This window comes from Platalea leucorodia (genome assembly GCF_965183815.1).
Source record: "Platalea leucorodia genome assembly, chromosome: Z".
Taxonomy (NCBI): Eukaryota; Metazoa; Chordata; class Aves; order Pelecaniformes; family Threskiornithidae; genus Platalea; species Platalea leucorodia.
The window spans coordinates 50,688,167-50,705,445 of record NC_138858.1 but is presented as its reverse complement, the minus strand read 5'-3'; the positions used below and the strand labels follow the sequence as shown (position 1 = coordinate 50,705,445).

Sequence of the window (17,279 nt, the reverse complement as noted above, 5' to 3'; positions counted from 1 at the left end):
CCTTCCCTCTTTTCCTCCCCAGCGTTTTTCTCTTGATTTCCCATTTTTCTTTGTTTATAGTCTATTTTACCTGCTCTCATTTGCCTGGGCTCTTTGTTTCTACTCCATAAATTTTCTGACAGTCTCTTTTGAAAACTACAGGGTAAAGACAAAAAAAACCCTTAATTTTGCTTTTTAAATCTGGCTTATGTCAGTCTGAGAAAAAACAGAAGACTCGGTTCCCTACTTTGTGAGCAAAGAAGGGCTGGAATATGACGAACAATCCACCAGTGAAAGTTGGCAAGCAAACATCTTGCCATGTAGTGTGAAAGATAAAACACCAGGGAGCTCTACTGTAGAAGACAGGTTTTGGGGTTTTTCTTAAATAAAATCTACCTAACATAGGAGATGCATAAAATTTAATTTACTACTACTTTTACCTTATTTTATATGAACCTTTGAAGAGTGAACTGGATTGTTTGGTGTTTTCAGCTTTCCTCACAGCTTCTGTCTGTTTGGAAGCCCATTTCTGATTATGAATGCTGTGAAAACAGTTTGTCATTACAGGTGGATGCTCTCTGAATACAGGGGTGTTCTGATTTGTTGGGGGCTTTTTTCTGAACCCAGGTTTAACACCAGTAAATAATCCGCTGCTACTTCAATGGCAGATTCTAGAGCAATGATTCTTCTTGTTGCTCAGAGCCAGCTCTTACGAATGTGTTTCCTTTCTGTTACTGCCTGCAGTACTTGTAATCCATCCTTCCTTTTACTGAGAACTGCTGAACTTGGTAGCAGATGTCATGGACAATAATTCAATAACAAACTTGTTTGCTAAACCTCACACATGTCATGAGACTTAGCTGCCAAGTTACACATTTTTTTATTGGGCACTTAGTACAAACCAGTTATTTTGTGAACTACCTGATATTGCCAGTGGCTGATCAGTAAGAAGCGTTATCTAACTAATCTTGCACACAAAAATGTTGGAATATACATCTGGTTTAAGGCCTTTCTACCAGCCGCTGCTAATATTAAGGTTTGACCCTAGCAAAGGGAGCAGCCAAAACTAAGTAGTTACTGCTTCTGAACCCATGCTCCTTATGTACTTCAATTGTCATACATATATATATAATTTGTGTGTGTGTATGTGTATATATTTTTTTTAAACAGTGTGTAAACATATTAGGGTAAGACGAAAGAGCACCTGAGGGTGCACAAGTGAGTGAAGGTTGTTCTAACACTGCAGTGAACAAGGTAGCCTCTAATCCTTGAATTCATTCACAAATGGCAGTAGCTCAGCCGTTCTGCAAAGGAGAAGAGTTGGAGAAACTCCTGACTCTCCCTCTTGGTGGCCATTTCTTTTCTTCCTATTAACATGGAGTTACATTGCTCTCCATTATAAATAATTTGCATTAGAAACTGTAATAGATAGTTATGCCATTTTTTTCCTTCCTTCCTTGCTGTCTAGAATTGGGGATCTCTTCAGTGAATAACTTGCTGCTTCAAGAAAGGACAAGAGTAACTGAAGTTGTGAAATTCAGGTAGGCAATACTGTCAGTTTACTTTTTGCTTTAAATGTTGAGGGGAACGTCTGACAGATCTATGAATATTCATTGTGGTACTGAAGCCATCAAAGCATGACAGAGATTTTAACCTTAAGTAGATTGGATCTGGTTTCATGGCTCTTCTCACGAATTCTAAGCGGCATTTCAAGTGCCTCCCTGGAGATGAGCCCCTGATAAGAAGTCCAGCAGAATTATGATATGCATGTGTCCTTTGTGCTCATAATAAAAACAGATTGATTAATATTCATATCTAATTCAGACTAACTTTGACAGGAGGTCCAGATATTTTGTGACCCTCAATTAATTTAACGAATTATTTTTGACAGCATTAAATTGTCTTGTTGCCCCAACAGACTCTGGTATTCATGGTATGTATACATGCCACATATACTTCATCTAGATTTCCCTCCCTAATTTTCCTTTCCCTAATTTTCTTACCAAAGTATATTCTCGATGGATTTGCTAATTACTTTATGTCAATTTCACATTCCTATTCCTTTGTTCAAAGTAAGGCTTCTAAATAGATCTTCAATACCTGATTCTTCAATAACATGACAAAACTCCTTTGATGTTCTTCATGTGATACCTTTCATGGCTTTAATAATTTAACTTGCAATTTAATATCGTATACTACTGCTTATCCTGGTTTGCTCAGCTTTGAAGGACCCATCCAGCTTGACTACTTGCTAATTCCCATCTAGTACACGTGCTTTGGTGTGGTGGTAAATAATGTAGATGATGGCCAGTGTTTTTAATCAGCTGAATTAGCCTCTGGCAAAATTCTGGGACAGATCTATTACTATTTGACTTTAGTAAGTGATATGATTGCAGCGCATTTATGTAGGGCTAATTTCTGTGGATTACATGAGTACTGACGGAACAGTTAAACCCTGAAACTACTGCTGGTTTCTTATGAGCTCAGTTCTGTACAGCAGCTTTAATTTTAGAAGCTTGTAGATTCTACTGTAATGTTTTCCTTTACTGTTTCATATTTTACTGTCTAAAAATCCAAATGAACTGTGGAGAAGGATTCTGTTAGGTAACAGTAATTTAGGAAATGTGCATAAAAATCTCTTACACGTGTTGCTTCCTCAGAAAGAGATGTAACTTGTGGAACACATTGCACAGTTCTCTGCATTGAGAGCAAAGCCTGCAAAACAGTATTTCATTTCTCAGGTACTATAAGGTAAATTAGAAAGATATTTACTACATTCTTTGTGCTTCTGAGCACCATTCATGAAGTATGTAATTCAAGTAGCAGGCAAACTTGATGCTGTATCCTAAAAATACTTAAAGTATGCTGAATTTCTTTTAAATACTGGGAAATGGCTAACACTGCATTTTCTGTTTCCTTCTTTCTCTCTCCCTTCCCTCATGTTCCTTTGACAACTCTGAAGTGTTTTCGGTATGACTGACGATACCAGACATGTTTGGGCTTATCCTTCATGTGGTGCACTTCCTTTCTATGAACACACCTGTTTTTTCAGCTCTAATTTCACTATTACTTGTAAAATCTTTCTGCCAGAGAGCCTGGGGAAGGAAGAGTCTGCACATGAATTTACCCTGGAGAAGTGTGTGACAAGGAGGTGGTTTTATTACTAGCATGTGAAACTGGAAGTGTAAGTGGCATCCCGAAGTGGGAGCAGGAGCTGTAGCCTCCCCTGCTGGCCCTGCGGTTCCTCCTCTGGCCTGCTTCTTGCTGCTATACCTCAGGAGCGTCCCCAGACATTCATATACCCACGCTGTGAAAACACATTTCATTGCAGAAGGAGAATGGGGTGCGGGGATGGGGAATCTCTGTCTTTGAGACTCTGTCAGGAGCAGGGAGAGAGAAGAAGGAAATGGTAGCCCAATCAAGTAATTTTAAAATAAATTAAAAAAAAAAAATCAACCCCATAAAACCTCCAAACCAAAAAAACCCACCCTGTGGAGGTGGATGGAAGGGGGAGAAGAGAAGGCAGGCAGTTGGGTAGCAGACGTAGGGGTGATAAGGGCAGGTAAAAGATGGTGATGTCTGTTTGAACAAGAAGACTGAGAGGAAAAGAGGAGGAGTATTTACTCCTGGAGGAGAATAAGGGCTGTACTGCAGGCAGCAGGAGGAGGGCACAGGCCTGGGGGAGAGCTGATGCAGGAAGATCAAGTGGGGAAGAGACAGGACGTCTCCTGGAGCACTGGCATCAGTCAGTGGTGATCCCCTCGGGAGCAGGGGGAGGCAGGGAGCAAAGAGAACTCCGCAGTGTGAAAGTACATGTATTCCGTTCTTGTGCCAGAAACAAGCGAAGTGCTATGGGTGTTCCCAACCTGTTTGCTGCCCTTTCTGTACATGCCCCAGGAGTGTCTGCAGGAAGCTTCAATCACAGGTCAGGAAGTACAGCCTTCCTGACTTGCCTCGCTGGCAGCTATGAAATTGATGAGTGTAAAATCTCCATAAACATCTTAAGGTTTGTCTATTCCAGCCTAAAAAAACCACACTTGAGGTCCTAATATTTTTCTTCATTTATCTTATGTGTTTCAAGGTTCAAACTGACAGTCTGTAAGACAGCGATGCAGGACAGTGCACCAGGGCCATTCCCTGCTGCCTTTTTACCTAGAACCCTTCTACTTTTCCCTCCCCTGTCCCTCTGCAATTGTGTGGCTGGACATGCATCTTCATTCACATAGCCCATGTTTCTTGTCGCATGACTTTGACCACGTGGTGGGTAGATGTACTTCCAGTCATGTGAAGGAGAAGGCATTAAGGCTTGTGGCTCTTCATCCTAGTTAGTATATTCCTCATCTGGTCTCATGAGACTCTGAAACTTTTCAACTGCTTGGAGCAAACCCAGAACAATCTGAAAAAAAGATAAAAATGTGTTTTCCTTAACTTCTCCATTACAGTATTTCTACTTATCACTTAATTCGCTGAAGGTGTAGCATACTGGCGTGGGGAAAAGGTGGGGAAAATATCTTTTTCTCCCTTCTGGAGGTAGTGTCAAAATGGTAGTGAATTTCAGATAAATGCTTTTACACCAGTAAATGACTTGAGTTTGTCAAAGAAACCCTTACTCCATTCATGTCTAGTACTAAAAGCTTCTGCAACACTTCTGCAGTATACTCTTGTAGCCAGAAGTCCTAGCCTAAAATTCTAGCAGACTATTCATGTGTTGTGTTCGTGAAAACAGAAAAGCCTGCATAGCTTCAAAATCTGAAATATGGCTTTTCTATTACCTTTCTTTTGTAGTATATGGTTTTCAAATTTCGTTTGTGGGCCATCTTTTCTGAGTAAGATTTTAATGGATTTTAGTTGCCTGTCTAAGTAAGTGTTTAGACTTCATCCACTGCACTTTCATCAGTTCTGTATGAGTAATTTTCAATTTAATAATTGATTGATTGATGAAGTTGGAGCAATGGCAAAAAGAGAAGCTTTAGTTCACTTATTTAATTGAAATTTGTATGTGCTGTTCACTTCAAGGGCAAAGGAAAAAAATTCACGTAAGATGCTGGATTTTAACGTTTTGTTTAATGAAGGACTTGTTTTTCAGTTTAGCTTAACTTCTACCTGCAACTCCCAAGTTCTGATCATTGCATTAATCCTGTAGAATAACTCTGAAGTAACACAGGTGCAAAACTGTGCTCTTTTGTTACTCCATCTCAGATACCTGTTTGTATAAATACTCTCATTACTGCTGTCTCTTGCACCAACCGTGTTTGTATCTCACTGTCCTCCACTTCCTTCATTGTTAAACTTGGGTCAAATCACTGAGGTGCAGCTGGATTGTGTGACTGATTCAGCTTATTACATAGGTCTTCAAAAACAGTTTTGTTTTTTTTTCCCTGAAACATTTTGTTTGCGTTTTGAAGTAGGACACAGGTGATCCAATTGAATTATATTAATGCAGAAGTCCACAGTGCCACTTTTGCTGTCACTTTTCACAGTAAAGTGGAACATGAGGAACAAAGTCACTGAAGCTTTGGCCCAATGGAAACCATGAAACAGAAGAAAGCTAGGAATCAAAGATGGTCAATAAGAAAACTGTCATGGGAGCCAACTTTCATTACACCTGTGTGTATGAAGAGAATAGTAAACAAAAAGTAGGGTAGGAAGGTGTGTCAGGAATATTTGTTGATGTCTAAATTACACATTTAAACTGGCTTGTCCCCCTTTGTGGGTAAGCCATCCTGCAGTGTAATGGGAAAGGAAAGGACAAGGCCCCCAAAGAAGTGATGCTAGGAAGCACATTTACATGATGTTCAGTTACTGTAGTTTGAAGTAGTGAATATACACCCTGAGAGATCTTTCGGTTTTGAGGTTTTATATTTAGACTTCTAACTAGCTATAGAATGTACTTTATAATGATATTTAAAGTATCTCTAACAGATTGGGAAGTTCTGTTCTAGAAGATTTTTTTTTTTTTTTTTCTTTCTGGAAGTACAGTCGTATGGTGTAGTCTTTTCCTTAAATTGGCTAAGCTTACGTACAGTGTGAAATATGGCATCCTGATAAACCTGTATGTGCTTCCTGCCCTTTTACACACACTGTACTTTGCAATCATCTTTTTGTTTTTATAGGTGATTTTATGCAGGAAAAACTGCCATTTTGTAATTAAGGCACAAAGCCTAAGAAGCTCTGAGAGTGTAATTCTGGCTTTTACCACCATGAATAATCATGTCTCCACAGAAAATGCCCCAAACCCATGTGGTGTGTAACACTGAGGACAAAGTGCTGTCTGCAGTGAGAATGCCATGGACAAATGTCCTCGGACTGCTTGAATGCTGGTGTCCTGTTTCCTGGGAGAGCCCAGGCTGAGTGTTAATGGTCCTTGTCACAAATTGTTTAGTGCTTACTGTCTTGTTTGCTGTACATCAGATTTGTAGTTACCCTCCCATGTGCAATGCCTATCCATTCAGAAAAGCTACCAGACAATATGCATGCATTTTATTGTCAAATTAGATCGCTATAGGTATCAAATAATTAAGGAACCCTATTCTACAGCATGAAATACTTTGAGATACTTAAAATCTAGTAAGTTGGGTAGCTCAGAGGCAGAAAAGGGCTCATATGAAGTCTAAGAATCTGATCTTTACAGCAGGCTGGATGCCGAAATGAACAGAAGTGGAGGAGATCTGTTTCCCTTACCATATCTAAACCTTGTTCTTGAATTCTGGGTGGAACTTCTAACTATGGCAACTGTCCATTTTCTTCAAAAGAAGGAAAAGGATAATGTCCTCTCCTATATTAATGACCTAGTATCAAGAAGGAAAGAGGAACTAATGAACAGACTTTTACTAATGGCCCAATTTAACTTTCAGGTTCATCTTTGCCACAGAAAATACTCTTCCACTCTGATGTCTGTCTTCTTTTGGACCAACAGTTGCTACAGCACACTGAAGGACATAGAATGGATTGTCTTCTAGCTTTATTTTTTAACATGTACAGCTTACTGGGTACTCCCTTAATAGGAAAAGCACTTTAAACTATGTCCCTTGAAGGAGGGATGTGTTCCAGTAAGCATTTATTCAGGACTTTGGCACATAGATTCAAAATACTGTCTGGAAAGTTTTACTAACATTCGGTTTTGGACTCGCAGATTTCACAGACTTCTTGCTTCCTTTTTGTAGTTGCACAGACACCTAGTCTGCATGTTTACTCATGTCTGAAATTGTTGCAGTTTGGTTGAGCCGTTTGGATGCTACCCTGTGTCTAGGAAAGACTGATGTAGTTTCTTGGAATATGCTTCATTCAAATCATATTAGGTTTGTCACAAGACACCATTCTGCAATGTCATTTTCGTTTTAAAATACAATGAGTGAAGTAATTTCTTGCTGCTTCTGCCTCCTTAAGCATGAGCTAGTAGCCACAGCATTTTTCAAGAATCTGATTTCTTCTTTTGACTGAGGCAATTCAGAAGAAGCGCATCTTGTCTTTCTTTCTCTGTATGGAAACGTATATCAGTCTTTAAATCGTTCTAGTCTTTCTTGATTCCCAGTTATTAGTCCTACCAGGAATGTTACCTGTTACTGAGTAACTTGGGGAGGAAGGGTAAGTGGGCCAATATTTCCATTATTCCTGTTGCATAATAGATCCATGTCTCTCTCTGGCTGGATTATGCATGAGCGACCATTCTTTTGAGGCTGGTTTGTTGGACTTCATTCCAAGTATTTGTCAACAGTTACTCTGTCAGTCAAGTTGGGTCAACCAGCCTTAAGTATGAATCAGGTTCGGAGGCTGAACTGCATTTGCACATCCTGAGCTCATTGACTCGTTGGTGCAGGTGTTTGAAGAACGAGGAGAGTGGCCTCAAGCCGTAACTTCCTTAAATCCCATTGACTGGCAGAACAGGAATGCTGCTTTTGAATTGACTGAGGCAGGAAGATAATGTTGGGGGAGTTGCAGTGGCTTCACTGGGGGTTTTATATGCTTTTATAGTTAATATGAGTGAATTAAAAAATGAGGATGGTAATGCCAGCCTAGTCCCCTTTTTAAGAATAGTCTTTTCAAGTTAGTGCCAGTACTGTTGAGGAAGATGCTTTCACTATGGTGAGGTGGAAACGTGAAAAACCCTCTCTTAAAGAGGAATGCATGGGTGGTAGTTTATTTGCTATACACGTATATGAAAAGATGTTAATTTCCTTATGCAGAAGAGGGAGTGGAGGCATGGAGAAGCATTGTAATTAATTACTGGGGGCAGGGGTGCCAGAGGAATTGTTTGGTTTGTAAAACAGCAGGCCAAATCTGTAGTTGGGTAGCACCTGATTCTCAAAAATCTGGCAGGCTTTGAGTGGAAACTGCTGGGCACTTGGCATTTCGGAAAATCTAGCTACCTAACTTTCCAGTTGTGTTTTGAGATGCTTCTAACTTGAGATGCCACAAGAGACTGGGGTGCTGCTGTACTGAATGTTTTCTGCCTTTTAATGGACTGTGACTTTAGAAGGAAATGAAAAGCCACACTGTGACATGAATCTCTGTAGTCCCAGCTGATATTAAAGTGCAGATCCCAGAGTAGTTTGTACACAGATGTTATTACTTGATTTATCTGTTCTAGGGAAAACAAACTCATGGAAGATCACTGAAGTTTCTCACTGTTAACAGAGTTGCCACAGAAGAAAAATATGATTTACTGTCAAAATTTCATTATTTACCTTCAGATAAGCTCATCTATAAAATTATTTTGTCAACAAGTGCTCTCTTAAAAATACAATGGTGCCTTTGTTTCTGTACCTGTTTTCTTCTGCTCTCTATCTACCTCCTCAATATCTCTTGCACTGTCTTTGCCTCTGGGTATTTAGGTATATTTCAGCAAAGCTTCTTAGTGCAGTGGGTTATCTGTTGTGGTATCATTACAAGTGCTTTTACTTCCCCCCCCCCCCTTTTTTTTCAATTTTTTATTTATTTAAAAACAAATAAATCTTGCACCCAGTTCTCTTATATTGTATGTAAACTTCAGGCCTGTTTCATGAGTCTAGTTTCTTTTGCTCTGCTCTGCCTTGCTTCTCCCCTCCCTCTCCCCTTCCCCCAGTGTAACACTATAACCTTTCCTGTTACCTTTCCGTCTCTTCCTGTTCCTTTCAGCTGCTTGCGTCTCAGAGTAACTGCAGTGGTGGTTACTGCTGTGGTGATGCTGTTAGATGGACCCAGAATTTGAAGGCTGCTGGATAACATTACATTATGAAGTCCTTCGTGGGGTGGTACGCGAGAAAACTGTAACTACTTCTCTTTTAAAAGCATTGGAAAAATGTTGCTAGCTCTGCAAAAACTGATTGTAATGCCCTTTAAGGACGAGGGGCTTGGTATGTGTTACTAATGTAGTAGTGGAGGCTCTTGGATGTTAACCTGAGATATTGCATTGCTGTGGCTAGTAACCCCTTGTAAATAGGCATCAAACTCCCAGATGTGAAGCTTTGTTGCAGAAAAGTCTGAATTTCTTATATGTCCCAAAACAAACTGTAACAAAAGCATGTGATTGTTCCAGTCTCTAGGGACTGATATACTTTCATTTCCATATATGTTTAACAAAGTCACGTAGCGTTTACTTACCGGAAGCTTCTACGGTAGAGCAGCGCTGCAGCTATTACTAATTTGGTAGTTCAGGGTGAACTCAAGTGTGGAAGTGGTTTTTTGTTTGTTTCACTGCTCTTTTCAGATAGCTGAGAATCCTCTAGAAGGAAGATACATTCAGATATATCCAGAAATAATAGCTTGTTTTACAGACACCGATTATATTCTGAGGACATGGTCAATAACACAGTTATTAATAACAAGCAGTTACAAAAGTAAGAAATGCCCGCCACTTCATGAATTGAGAACAGTAACTTCCCAGAAAAGCTTCTGAAAGGCTTTTCACTATTTTGGTGTCCTGCTATTAGTATTTGTACATTTTAGAAAGTACTTCATGTTTGAGATACTATAATATTGAAAATGCACTAAAATAGGATATTCATCAAGAAGTGGAAGAAAGTATTCTAGACTACTGTTTTGAGAACTTCTCCAAAAATCCCAAGCACTTTGTCTCTTTTCCCATCAAAGTACCAGTACAGAATTAATGAGTGAAAGTTGATGACCAGTACGCACTGACTATTATTACTGGTGTTACCAGTGCTGTCTAAATTTTGCAGCTGTCTAGGATATCAGTATATTATAAAGCAAGTTAAATCAGCATTTGTTTTGAAGTCTCAGTCTCAAGTTGAGGGTGATAGCTTTGTGCACATCTCACTAAAGCAGTTGGAATGCTTGAGATATCTATCTATATATATAAAAATATAATATACACACATACTAGTTAATTTCAAATGTTCAAAAATGGGTGTACTAGTGACGTAAAAAGCAGATTCACTCTGTTTTGACAAATACCGGCATTATTCACTGTGTTGTGTGTTCAAGAATTGCAGTTATTTCAGCACCACTGTGTGTTATTCTGCCGCTCCTCTGACTCTTACCCCTCTTTATTCTTCTAGTTGCTTCTGGCTTGTTTGCTGCCTAATGTGAAATACATGTGTTGGTTTGGTTTTTTTTCCTTGGGCTCTAGCAAATGTGTATCTTTAACACAGAAATTGAAGTTCTTTCTACCAGTTGTTCTACCATCCCAGTTACAGAGCTATACAACAGGGGACAGAGAGAGAGGTATGAGATCAGGCTAGAAAAAAGAGCAGGTGGAATCAAGTATTAAAATACATAGTATTACAAGTGAGCGTGGTATATGTACCTTTTTTGATCTTGTTGTATTCCTACTTTAAATATTTATGAGATATTCACATAGAAAAAAATCCACAATTGTAGGTTAAGGCATCACAAATTCTGGATTAGAAGAACAATTAACTTTCTGTTGCACTAGAAGTATTTGAGTCATGGTCCTTGAATAATACCAGTTGAATTCTTCAGTCAGGAGTTTTAAGTAAAGAGATCCTGTGTTGTTCTCCTCCCTTCCCCCAGTTATTAAATGCTTTACACAGAACTGAGGCAGGTAACTGTAAATATGTTGCTTTTCTCAAAATGTGAGCCTTTAAAGACATTCCCATGCAGAAATGAGACTTGTTCATCTCTGCCTTCCTTTGTGCCCGTTCAGAAATAATCACGTGGGGCTCAAAGACCTCAGCAGAAGTACCAAGAGGAAACACATTAGGGAAGATCAAACCTGTTTCTCACAAGGTTACCAGGAAGTAGACCAGACTGTTTGCATATGTCCTTTGTCAACACAGAGTTAAAACACCATACTTCTGTCTATGGTCCTTCCAGTGTTAGACCACAGGTGTCAGATCATGGGACAGGTAGCAGCCTTTTAGTTCCAGACTGTATCTGGAAGTTGTCATACACTGACTCTTTAGGAGTGCGGTAAGTGCATAACCTTGCCAGGATGCTTTGGTAATCTTATGGGCAGCGAATGCTGCAATTCCTGTCGCCTTCTGCGGAGACTTGGGTTCCTCAGAGCTGGCACAAATCCCATGTGTTTCCTCCACTGGTGCTAAAGAGACAGGCTTTCAGGTACAGGACTGCTGATATGATAACATTAAGTGAAAAACTAGTCTGACCTTAACTAAAGGTCTAGAAAAACTGTGATTTCCTTTCTACCTCTTGTTGTGTAATACTCTGACAACCTATGTGAGAATGCTTTTGCACCCTGTGTACTCTCTGCATATGCTTCTTAATGTAAAACTAATGATCACTTTGGGTGCTTCCCGTAAAATAAATCTTCTCAGTTTCTATTGTAGACTACTTATTTGCACATACCCTCAAAAAATGTATTATGAGTTGTTATGTGTTGATACTTGGGGATCTCATGGAGAGTTAATTTCTTTCTCTTCTCTATTCATTTTCTGCTGTTCAACAATGAATTTTTTGCCCTGAGCAAGAGTCCAAAGTGAAAACCAATTATTTTTGCCTGTTTTCTCTCCTCTGACACTGGAAGTGCTAAACAACTTCTTTATAGGAAATTGCTGACAATATACTGGCATTTAGAAGGAAGATGGTACTAAAACTAGTCGAAGAAACAACTAGTTTTTAATTATTTTGAATTTTTTTTTTTTTTTAATTTATTTATTTATTTTGCTAAATTTTCCAAATGGAAACATGCCCAAATCCCTTTCCCCTTTGCAAGTGGCACAACTGTGTTAACGTGTTCATAGAATGAATCCAGGTGTTAATGCCAATAAAGATTTAAATTAAGGCCTGGGAAGATAGTTCAGTGTGAATGAGCAGTGCTTTAGACCACAGCATGGTGTGCCGATTTGGTTGTTGTGTCCTTTTCTGTTTTGTGTCTTCAATCTGTATGTCCCAGAGAAGGCCTGGACTTCTAAACACAACTCTTTCTGGAAGACTAGAAATATCAGGAGGCTGTTCTTACTGGTTTTAAAAAAACAAATATCATCTCAGTAGTTCTTGAGGCGAACTGCAGTGTGAACTTCTCATCAAGCCGTGAGTAGAGATGACTGAATCATAAATGAGCAGCATCTGAAGACCCTTCCCTGGGGGGGAGCAACCTGTGGTGGTGGCAGGCGGCCCAGCGAGGGCAGGGGATGCCTTCTGCAGCTCTCCATCTGTAAATGGTCACGATGGAGGAGTGGCAGGGGTTGCCTGCCTGCTTTCTGGTGGGGGGAGAAGGGGGAATGCTCTATTCTGGCAGTGCTCTGCCTGCTTGGAGGAGCAGATAATGAAAGCCTTTGTGCCCCCCTCCAAAGACATGCGCTTCAGCAGGAATGGGCCCTGCAGCTGCAACCCTAGCAACAAGGGCCTGGAGAAAAGAATGAGGGCAGCTTCCCAGTGGAGGATGGCCGCATTTGAAGATGAGCAAATTAAACCAGTAGCCTAGTATTTAGAAGAACCTGTGTGCCTGTTATTCTTCCTAGGGATTTTTTTCTTTTTTTCGGTTTTAACCCTTAGACTGAAATCTATCTGTGTGCCTTTTAATACATAGATAAATCGATGACTTGAGACTTGCCAGTGTCTTTGTTACTTGTAACTGTATCTTGGTTTGGGCTTTAGGAGTTTCTCATATTGAACATAACACTGTAAGTTTGTTCTCATAACAAGTAGTAAAAATCCTTGGGGTTTTTGGTTTTTGTTTGGTTTTGGTTTTTTTTTTTTTTTGGTGATTCTAGAGTTTTAGCCTGATAGTGTGTTTCCTGGAGAATTCACAGTGCTGTTTGATACAGCGCACAATTCATTTTCACCAGTTAAAGAGCGTAAAGGAATTCAGTTCAAGCTGATTTTTGTAGTATAGGTGCGCGAAATCCTTAAGAAGCAGTGGTTTGAGAACCTAATTTATTGTAAAAAAAAAAAAAAAAAAAAGTGTTTGTATATATATTTGTATATATATATATGTATTTACGGGACTATTAGCAAGATTTGTGTTGGTGCTTCTAAAGTGTTATGCTTGTTGTGACAGATGTTTTCTAGAGAAATTAATGTTAAACATTTCATTTGTAAGATGTGGCAATCCAGTCTATTTGCATGGGAAGTCCTGTGAATGAATTGGGATAACTCTACTGATGTGAATACAATAGGCTTCATTAATTACCCAGCTGTGGATAGTGATTCACCAGCCACAGTTCTGGCTGCACGTCTGGGAGAGAGGGGGCGTTTGTTTGAGGGAGAGACTGAATAATGAATACCTTAAACCAAATGATCTGTGGCTGAGCGGCAGACAAAGAGGGCTTTGGGGAAGTGACTGATTATCCTGCGTGAAGGGGTTGCAGCCATATCTGGCCTTCATGCTGAACCTCACATGTGAGCTATCGCCCCTTCTTCTTGGGGAGAAAAAGGGGAAACCAAATTCACTTAGGAAGCAAGTGCAACTTGCCAGTGAAGGTGCTGTTACTGCATCATGCTCACCTAGTTACTGTAACAAAGAATGGTGACATGGAAAGTTCTGTTTTCCAGTATTTTGACAAATGCAGTAGCCATTTTTTTTGGCAAGATAGGCACAGATTTTTTCTTTCTTCCACTTTCGTACCTCCTATGTGCAGTCTCGAACACCTGTGCTACAAGCTGATGGTAATTCAGAGCCCAGAGCAAACACAGCAGCAGATGGGATGACTCCTGGATGTTCTCTGATCAGGCCAACGCGCAGACCTGGGGCAACCGCAAGTCAGGAGTAAGTTCCCTTCTGCTGACTCTGCTACACAGGCAATAATGCCCTGCACAGGAGCTGGATGGAAAGCTAGAAGATCATCATCTTAACCTGTTCAAGCAAGATTTACCGGAGCTTTGTTGTAGATGGGAGTTACTCATTTCTTGGCTTTCCTTTTTTTCTTTTGCCTCTTCCCCGCTTGTTCTGTATTCAGCCTGAGCAATGAAAGAGGACTGAAGATGAAAGCTAGGAAGAACACGTTCCCTCACTAGGTATATTTGTTGACTTGCTGTGAAGCGCAAAGGGAAAGGTCTGGCACCTGTAAAATATTTGGAGACACCTTGAGTCTCAAATTATAGAATTCTCTGTATTTTTGTGGGGGGTAGGAAAAATGAGGGGAATGTTTTGGGCTGGGATAGGATTTAAGGCTGTACTTAAATGCTAGATTTAGCTACTGTGTCTTGTGCTCTTTGCAGAAGTTGCTAGTGAAAGTAAAGTTACAAATTTAAAGAGTTTGACACCCCCTTTAACAGCCCTTTCTTTTGTTTGAGGAAGAGCAACCATAATGGAAAAACATGTTAAAGAACAGCTCTAACTGTTATCTAAATGCATACTTCTTACACCTTAATCTTAACTTCTAGATAAAAATTGTTATCCCAAGCAAAGGAATTGGTGTGTGGCTTTAGTTTTTTTGTTTCCAAATACACACAGGATATCTTTGTCAGCAGATTCAAGGAAAATGTCCCCCACCCTCACACAGAAAAGAAAAACCAAACAGTTGTGTGGCATTGGAGGAGATAGGATCTTATTCAAAATTGGGCAACGTGGTATGGTAAACTGAATTGTCACCTTCCAACTGCTTGACGATTTAGTCAAAGTAATTGCTGTTTGCTTTTCATTTGAGTTGATTTACTTAAGTCAGTTCTACACGCAGACTTGATTGTACCCTCCAGCAAAACCCTAGTGACTCATCTCCAGACCTTTCACTGGAAAGGACTATAGAAATGAAATACGATGTTATTAAATAATTTACCAAAAAAAACCCAAACAAAACCAAACAGAACTGAGGGAAATATGAAGGCAGAAAAGACCTTTCTTTCTTTTCCCTTGAACAGAGAGGATTCTACTGAATTTTACAGCTTAAATGTTTGGTGATAATGGAGTTTGCCAGCAGTTCTGTAGTGTGCAGAAAGAATCCTCACCACAAAGTCTGTAAAGGTCAGTATGAAGATATTTAGCAATTGCATATACTCCAAAGCTATTACAATCTCTTCTTCAAAAGTGGCTGCAAAACTTCTTACAAGGTCAAGGTAACTGGGGAAAGGGGCAAAAGTCTCCATAGAACTAAAAAAAAAGTGCATCTTTTCTCAAAATCAAAAAATCTGCCATTTTACCTCTTCTGTAAAAGGCAGTGCGCTAGTTTGGGCTATTATTATCTTTCCAAAACTCGTCTGTTTAATTCCTGTTTCTTGGTCATCTGCCACAGCAGTTCTTGAGAGAAAATGAAGCTGTTGTGCTACTTAGTGCTTTGTATCTCCAAATTGCTGTGATTCTGGCATAGGACAAAGTTCCACTGTGTTTAAAACACAAGTATAGCTTCATTTAAAGGGAAGCATGTACTAGTATCCATAGTTCTTTCCTGACCCTGGCAGTACCAGAAAAGGTAGTGGATTTGTGTGTTAGGAAATTTTAATGGTCTGTCATGTTTCTCCATAACAACGCTTGGAGCCAGAATGATCCTTCTGAATAGCTAATACATATTTGCCTTGTGGTCTAGGGAACTAGATATTCGCCAGGAGAAATAACTCTGATTTAAGTAAGTTTACCTGTCAAAAGAGTAGAATAAGACAACAGATGGTGGACAACAGAGTAGGTGGTGTTGGCAAAGCATTTTTTTTCAAGCTTGAACTTGGAAGCATCTGATGTTAAATCCATCATGAGCTAAGCCTTGTAATTCACTTCACTGTCTGTGGCTTGTTCTGCAGTCTTCATCAGCATAGTTTACAAAAGAGGTCTTGGAGGAACCTGACAGTCCTTCCTGATATGAAGAGCTGCAATGGTTGCTGCTGCCATTTTCCTTATGGCTTTGTTATGTGTGTTACAAAAAGATTGCCTGTTGCGTTGGCTGTCTGGAAAACTTCCGTAGTTGATCTTGAGTAAAGGAACTTGTGTTTCCCTGTTTCAAGTGGGCAAATGGTTTTGAGTTGATGTGAGAAACATTTGAATCTTCATGCTTATATTTATAGAGATTCTTACTCTGTGCAGCAGCAGCATTCTTTTCATAGCAAGGAAGCACAAGTATTATACTTCGTATTTGTTATTCAGGACCTTTCAAATTTATCAGCAGAAGTACTGTATGTCTAGCGATTGTTTTGGCATGAAAAATACCCTGGGCAAAACACTGTTTATTTTTCAGGCTTCCATTAGGGGCTTTGTTTAGGTCAGAAGGTTGGAAAGACCAGGGCAGTTTGTGTGTGTGTGTGTTTTGTTTCCCTTCCTTAGCTGTTTGCAAGCAGGTAACTAACTGAAATAATGTAAGAGAGATTGCTTGGAGACAGTATGCCTCTCATCCATACCACAATTGCTGATACTGTTTTCGAATGTGTTTTCTTGTAAATAGTGTCATTTCTTCCCTTTCTCTTTCCTCCCTCCCAGACAAATTCTCCAGAGCTAGATCTTGGTATTGGAAAGTGTTCATTCGGTGTGGATAAGCAAATACTGTTTGGTAACATGACAGTGGAATTGAAGTGCCCACAATGGGAAAAAGAATGTAAATTCATTGCTGTTTGTCTTACAGTGTTAAGATTTTATTTCATGCTGCTAACATCTACTGTAAGTAGATACTATTATGGCTATTACAAAATGCAATATTTAGTGAATCTTTTTTCCTCACCGTGTGTGCATGGAGGAGAGAAGTATAGATATTCTTGAGGAAGGGATGAGAAAGCAAGAAGTAAGTAGGGGCAATGTCTGAAGACCGTGCTGGGCTAGTGTGGAGACCTGGACAGCACAGTGCAGGAGCAGGAAGCGCAGGCCTCTTCTTGCAACAAAACTTCTGGGAACGTAAGTGTAAAAGGACTCGGTAGCAAGAAGCACCTAGTTCAAATCACTTTGAAGGGCTGTTTTTCACCTTCACTGTATGGAAGGGGTGGACTCAGCGTAAAAGGGTCACTTGGCTTGTTCTTTCTATTTTGTT

At 39.7% G+C, this 17,279-nt stretch overlaps 1 protein-coding gene across 14 annotated transcripts in view; it reads left to right on the top strand.

Moving 5' to 3' along the window:
- The window catches only part of CDC42SE2 (CDC42 small effector 2), an 85,479-nt gene that overhangs the window by 14,159 nt on the left and 54,041 nt on the right, over positions 1-17,279 (top strand). For 8 of the 14 annotated variants that reach the window (XM_082337462.1, XM_082337459.1, XM_082337465.1 and 5 more), the window contains one exon: positions 1,448-1,520. The exons of 4 other annotated variants lie outside the window; for them this stretch is intronic. The gene's annotated coding sequence lies outside the window, so the exon portion shown is untranslated. Of the gene's footprint in view, positions 1-1,447; positions 1,521-1,891; positions 1,913-14,002; positions 14,108-17,279 lie in introns of those variants that run through there. 2 more of the 14 variants (XM_082337471.1, XM_082337470.1) reach the window with 2 other exon arrangements.